The sequence below is a fragment of the Sardina pilchardus genome, chromosome 6 (assembly GCF_963854185.1).
Source record: "Sardina pilchardus chromosome 6, fSarPil1.1, whole genome shotgun sequence".
NCBI lineage: Eukaryota > Metazoa > Chordata > Actinopteri > Clupeiformes > Clupeidae > Sardina > Sardina pilchardus.
This window is the reverse complement of record NC_084999.1, coordinates 16,939,472-16,946,363: the sequence shown is the minus strand read 5'-3', so window position 1 is coordinate 16,946,363 and position 6,892 is coordinate 16,939,472.

The window sequence follows — 6,892 nt, the reverse complement described above, 5'->3', positions numbered from 1 at the left end:
AGGAGTATTTATACTACAAAGTGAGTAAGAACCTTTCTATTTTTTTATTTATTTTGTTCAAATGTGCGTCTATCTGCTTAGTTGAAATATGTATATTCGTTATTTCCTCTAAAAGGCATTGGTAGAGGACAGTAACATGTCACTGGTTTGCATTCGTGCAAACGTGACTGACTTAGTTATATCTCTCAGAGACAGAAATAAAACAGTTAAATTAGTCATCGTTTAGTGTTAGTCTCGAGGAGGAGGGAGAAAAAAAAGGGGGAAAAAAGCAGGTGATTTGTCTGGTGGTCCCTCTGGACTCTGATAGAGACAACAGTACTTCCTCTGCCTAGTTCTACCCAACCAGTCACAGGAGAGCACCAATTACGCGTTCCCATGGAGAACTTTGCCGCTCTAATAAGAAATGAAAGTACAAAAGGAATCAATTAAGACGGTGCTGACCTCCAGCACAAGCCGGAGATGTACGGAGCACGGCAGAACACTAAACACCTGTCTCCAGGCAGTGTGTGTGACAATGGAGCTGCAGGAAGAACAGATGATGTTCAGCAGCAGCAGCAGCAGCAGCACGCGTGCGTGCGCACACACACACACATACACGCGCGCACACACACACATACACGCGCACACACACACACACACACACACACACACACACACACACACACACACACACTCACACACACACACACACACACACACACACACACACACACACACACACACACACACACACACACACACACACACACACACACACACACACACACACTACACACACACACACGCTGGGGTGAAAGGAGGATGAAAGAAGCATAAGAAGAGGAAAAGTGTATGTTGGGAAATTAAAGTGTTTTTTCCTGACAAGGGATCCAAATACTGTATATTGGAAAGCCTGGTTCTCCTAGTGCAACCAGAACGAGTGATAGGATTTGTTCTGCAAATACCATTATTTTCAGTCTTGGGGACAGAGGGCCACACAAGAGGCGATGATCAATCAATAGGGCTCATAACTAATCACTCTCAATTTAGGAAACTTTTTTTCAACAACAACAAAAAAAACATTTTGTTTAGTTGCATCGACTCTAGGTGAAAGTCCTCACCATACATACGACATGTCTTGTTCAACAGAATGGCAACTTCCCTGGAGAGCTTTGCACACGTTTGCATCTTTTATTGTGTTTAGATGCCAAACTTCAGAGCATCTCTTGATGACAGAGTGAAGCTCCGACCACATGAAGAGGAGGGGGGGGAGGAGGAGGTGACAGGAGGCGGGGGTGGAGGGGGTGGGGGGGGGGGGGGGTTGCAGCTGGGCTAATGGAAAGTTTTATTGTCACAGTTGTACCCCATTTTGCTCAAAAATAATTTGCATGTGAAATTAAATTCCACATACAGTCCTCTTAATTTAGCTTTGATTAAACAATGCTCCGTAAAAAGGTACACTCATTGGCCAAATGTCTGCGCACAGCAAAACGGAGGGTCCCTGGCTATTAGGAAGGGAAATAAAGTTGCTCTCAGGGGATGGCGCATGTATCTGATCTACCTAAGTGACAGCTGATGGCTTCAAAAAGTTAATTAACTTTTCAATTAGAGGTATGTCTTGACATTGCATTTGTGTCTTGCTGAGCCACTACAGAACTCTACAGAGGCATAGATGTTTTTTTTCTATCACACAAACACCACATGCTGTTGTGCTTTCACCACAAGCTCTCCTCAATGTTTTTCTATTTTTTTTCTTAAGACGAGCATGCTATTGAGCTAATGAGAGGATTTTGTGATGAGATGATCCCTTGTATGGTCTGCTATTCATGAACTAGCTCTGAACCTGTAATTTGTGTGTGTGTGTGTGTATGTGTGTGTGTGTGTGTGTGTGTGTGTGTGTGTGTGTGTGTGTGTGTGTGTGTGTGTGTGTGTGTATGTGTGTGCGCATGTGTGTGTGTGTGTGTGCATTTGTGTTGTCTGCACATATGTGTTCGAGAGCAAGTTAAACTAAACTTGCAGTGATTTTAATTTAGCATGGTCTCATTGCGATGTAACTGGTAATTTGGAAGCTGCTTTTCATATGCTTTTTAAGATTTGTTTAGCACTGCAATAATAGTAATAATAATAATAATAATAATAATAGTAATACATTTTTCATTTTTTTGCTGGAAATGGATCATGCTGTACAGATGTGTGAAGAAGGCTCTTATTCTGTTTTGCCTGTTGTCATGACGAGCCAGTTCCTGTGTTGTACTGAGCAGGATGGAGGAGGTGAGGAGTGCTGTCTGCAGTGCAGTCAGTGGAGGAGCAAGCATTCAAATAGACGCTGCTGTGCTCCTCAAACAAACATGAGCTCCTACCTGGGTTCCGTCCAAGCTGTGGGCAGTGCTGCTGTTCCACTGTGATCACTGATAAGCAGACGCTGAAGAATGACTGTCACGGTGAATGCATTAGCATTTATGGTATAGCCCTGAATGAAAGAAAAAAAGGAGTCAATATTCTCACTTTCTCGTCGTTGAGGGGAAACACAACTAGATTCAGTTTGACTGTGTGAGCGGCGCCCCGGATACCGCGTGAATCTCCATCAAGCCTCCCACGCTGGCCCAGGGGATCGACCGAGTCCTTCTCTGCGTGACTGCAATAAAAGACCATAAAAGTGATGCACACTGCAACACTGTCATCAACAGACAGCACAAACAAGCCATCTCTATCACCGAAAGAAGGAGAACGGGGGGGAGAGAGCCTTAAGAAATCAAACATCACACGTCAAAATGGAGAGATCCATTTAAGGGCCGCTTTCAAAATATTGTCTACATCTCTAAGACGTCTGTATCTGTCGTTCAAAATGTGTTAGGCATTGGGGGGTAATTCAGTTTTTTTTCCCCTTCTTTTTTTTTTTTTTTGCCGCAAAGATTTCCAAAAACATGCATTAACCCCCTCCTAAAGTGCACTAGTTCTTTTCTGGTACGAGCTGGAATATCAGCAGGGAAACACGGTTGTCACGAGCTGCAACCTGGCAGTCGGCTTTGAATAACGCTGCACGGGGAAGAAAGCATCCATGTTATCATGCGCACACATGTGGCCTGTGCAAAGATTAAGCCGTATTCATCCCTGGCTGCCTTTGCCTTCCGCTGCCTCAGTCCATCACAGATATGGCACGGGTTCAGCCAGGGAGGGAGAGAGGGAGACAGAGAGAGAGAGAGAGAGAGAGAGAGAGAGAGGGAACAGGAGAGGGAAACAGGAAAGGTGCCACGGATTTCACACGCTCACAAATCACGGAGAGAGCCGGGGACAGAGAGGTGTGGTGCTCTCCCCGCCGCGAGGACTCCCCCAGTGGACCTTCCCCCACCCCACCCCACCCCACCCCACCACCCACACACTCCTCCATCCGTCCAGCACCACCGGCAGCAGCACCCTCCTCACCCCCACAAGCTCTCTCCCACACCATTCTCCACTCTCCATTCACCATGGTCCCAAATAATAATCTTGTCTGGAATTTCAAACATTGCCGGGCCGATTCATCTCTAACTCTGAATAGACTCTGGAAAGGAGGAGCAGGTTGTGCAGACAGACACCCTTCCTCCTCTCCTTCACTGCCTTCCGTCCTCTTCCTCTGCTTTTGCCGAAAACATTTTATTTATTTTTTTTAACAAAAAGAAATTGATTTCATATTGATGTGATAAAGCTAAGAGCTAAAGATTAGCTTAATCAGAGTGGCTGTGATAACAATAGTGGCTTGTCCTCAATGGTGTGTGTGTGTGTGTGTGTGTGTGTGTGTGTGTGTGTGTGTGCATGTGGGTGTCTGTGTGTGTGTGTGCATGAGCATGAATGTGTATATGTGAGTGTGTGCACATGTGTGTGTGTGTGTGCATGCATTCGTGTGTGTGTGTGTGTGTGTGGGCGTGTGGGTGTGCACGTATGTGTGTGTGTGTGCGCGCGCGCATGTGTGTGTGTGTGTGTGCGTGTGTGTGTGCGCATGTGTGTGTGTGTGTGCGTGTGTGTGTGTGTGAGTGTGTGTGTGTGTGTGTGCGCGCGCATGTGTGTGTGTGTGTGCATGTGTGTAGTCTGGAATCTGACTGGCGCTCCGCTCTCTCCTCTGGACGGCGCTGCCACTGCCGCCGCTGCTGGCTGGGCCTGGAGGAGAGGAGCGGAGAAGAGAAGAGAAGCGGCTTACACCACCCCGGCCACTCAGGGGCCCTCCGCGTGCTAAGCCCCTAATAATTCCTGCTGTTCGGCTAAAAAGGAGATACGCAAAGAGCAGACCAAACGTGATGAATGCCTTGTGTATGGTAATAGCCAGGCCCATCAAACAATGTCCCCGAAACCTCCACAAAGACGACCCCACCGCAGGGAGAGGCTATTAGGCCACGTCTTTCTTTAGGCTCCCTATAATCCGACTGCTGTGCCGGGCTGCGAACCTTTGGTGTCGCGGTGAATACACAGACAACCTCGTTTTGAATGATTTACCCAAACAAGGCATGCATTGTCTGGCGATGAAAAGTCCCATTCTTTTTAAAGTGCTCAGCACCATTTAAATCCGTGTCAGTATGTTTAAAAAATTCTGCTTACCTATTATCTACCTGTATGATTTTTTTTTGGATCAAATCATTTCAGTAGTGCTTTAAAAAAAAAGTTACGTGTGAGCTTTGTGTATTCAGTTCACCCATATACCCTCAAACATTCAATTTTCATATTTCCCTCAGATGAGGGAATCCACACTTTTGTACGACACGCGCAAAGTGATCCATCTCGAATATACGCGACGCAGTGGTGCTTGCAAAATATCTCGACGAATCAAAAGCAAACGCTCAAGACACTGCGAGCCGTGTAGCCGGGCATGAATAACAAGGTAACCCATCAGAATTGTCAAAGTGAATTCATGTCGCCAGTTACGCTCCGTTCCTCCGGGTGCCGATTAGGACCGTTATGTAGAAGCAGCAGCAGCAGCGGCAGCAGCCGGAGCAGGCGCCGCCACAGCAGCAGCAGCAGCAGAGGCTGTGTGGTGTTTTTCCCTGTGTCAGTAATTTTTCATTTTTTAAAAAACCACTGGTGCAGTATATTAGCCATAATTTATGTTTATAGTCTCTCCACCCACACCCACACCCCACCCCACCCCACCCTGTCTCCCCAGTTGACTTCCACAAACCGTTTAACACTTAAGCTGGTGCATATGGGCCCTTTAATAGCTATTCTGCTTGAAGGAGCACTTCAAACATTTAAAATGATTTCTTTTGGCAAACAATAATGAATTATGTCACCGAGACTGCAACTGGGAAGCACTTGTGAACTCAGCGTAATTATGGGAAGGGGGGTGATTCTTAGGGCTAAGAGGTGAACCCCCCCCCCCCCCCCCCACCCCCACTTATTAGAGTTTCCAGTTTGGAGTGCCATGAACAATGATTTCTCAGGAGGCAATGAGATATAGCGTATGGCTTGTGTATGTGTCCTGCCTGTTGCTCATTGCTGTCAGCTGACAAACACTGTTTTCATTTCACAACTTTACCAAGTGATCTGTTCCGACATGTGATTGATTTTTATATGGGACGACATGCTGAATGAGTGAGTAAGCACTCGGCTTTCCAGGGAAGACAGAGCTGACATAAATCACAAACCCGTAAAAGTCGCAAAGGTATTGATGTGTTTCATATTCTGCTTATTCACTTGGGCATTAGACCTGGGAGACTAAGAATCATGCCAAATATGAATCCTAATTGAGATTTGCACATCAGATAGGATACAAATTGGAAACAGCAGTATGGTAGTTGCACCATCAAACACATTATTTGAACTACTGCTACACGCATCTTTTTTTTTTACGAACGAAGCGATGACTTTTTTAATTAACATATTTTTGTTGCACTGCATTCCACTTTAAAATGGTGGCACTATACAGCTGTGAGGAGCACATCTTTTAAAAGACACTCCCTCAGAATTCAAATGTCAAACCGGTAATGCATACAATTTGTCAAAAATGTCAAATGTCAAAATGGTAATGCAAACATTTTTTTTTCCTTTTTTTTTTTTTAAGTCAACTTGTACCCTTCTTCAAACGCGTACTTATGGCACATTTGCTTTCACCTGCGCTTGCTTAAATGAGTGCGCGTCTATCCCATTAGCTGTGACAGAGCTAAACACAGCCTTTAGCCGAGCAGGCACAGGCCCTCTATTCTCCGCCCTCCCTTAAGAAACTCACATTTGTACAGTCAATTACACTCCTCAGCCAGCCGTGTTTGCCTGTTTGCTTCTGTCTTCAACCTGATGGCTATTGGAATTACATTTTGTTTATTTAAACAACACTTTCCCGTGGCCTCTTTGGGTGAAAAAAAAAATCGGAGCTCTCAGAAATAATAATAATAATCATAAAGAAAAAGTGATAAACACAGAATTCAACATTGTAATATTTCCATCTCGCCCTGTTGCCTTCTTGAACACAATCAATCTGTTGCCTTCATCCAACCTGATCACTTGCATCAATTAATAGAGATACATGGTCATATGATTGCAATGGCAAACATTCTCTCTCTCTCTCTCTCTCTCTCAATTTCTTTACAATATCAAGTCTGTAGTGAATATTGCAAATACTATACAGTGTCTACAGTCTGCCATTCAGGTTTTGCCACTATTCACACAGACTGTGCTGTTCCATCCGGCACTTATTTTTAGATCAGGGAAATCAACCTGTTCATATGGAACAAGTAGCACATTTTGTTTTGGGTAACAACAGCTTTTTTTCCTGTCCTCTCACCAAAAATCACCAAAAAGTCCACTACCAAAAACCTCCTGTTTACAACAAGCGCTTGCTTCTGCCCTGCTAGACAACAGGAAGGTGGGATGAATTTAATTACAGCCACCAAATCCATTTGGCAAATATTTCAAGGTACAAACACAAGCCTAGAAATGGCAAGAGGTACTG